The following is a 555-nucleotide window of genomic DNA, read 5'->3' as shown; positions in this document are numbered from 1 at the left end:
AGAAGGGTAGTGTCATCTGCATATCTGAGGTTATTGATGTTTCTCCCAGCAATCTTGATTTCCAGCTTGGGCTTCTTCCAGTCCAGCATTTCTCATGATGTACTCTGCATAGAAGTTAAATAAGCAGGGTGACAATATACAGCCTTCACATACTCCTTTTCCTATTTGGAACCAGTCTGTTGTTTCATGTCCAGTTCTAACTGTTGCTTCCTGACCTGCATACATACTTCTCAAGAAGTAGGTCAGGTGGTCTGGTATTCCCATCTTTTTCAGAATTTTCCACAGTTTATTGTGATCCACACAGTCAAAGGCTTTGGCATAGTCAATAAAGCAGAAATAGATGTTTTTCTGGAACTCTTCTGCTTTTTCCATGATCCAGTAGATGTTAGCAATTTGATCTCTGCTTCCTCTGCCATTTCTAAAACCAACTTGAACATCTGGAAGTTCATGGTTCATATATTGCTGAAGCCTGGCTTGGAGAATTTTGAGCATTACTAGTGTGTGAGATGAGTGCAATTGTGTGGTAGTTTGAGCATTCTTTGGCATTGCCTTTCT

This window comes from Bison bison, unplaced genomic scaffold (genome assembly GCF_000754665.1).
Source record: "Bison bison bison isolate TAMUID 2011002044 unplaced genomic scaffold, Bison_UMD1.0 scf7180017864533, whole genome shotgun sequence".
NCBI classification, from domain to species: Eukaryota; Metazoa; Chordata; class Mammalia; order Artiodactyla; family Bovidae; genus Bison; species Bison bison.
Note: the sequence above shows the minus strand (reverse complement) of the source record.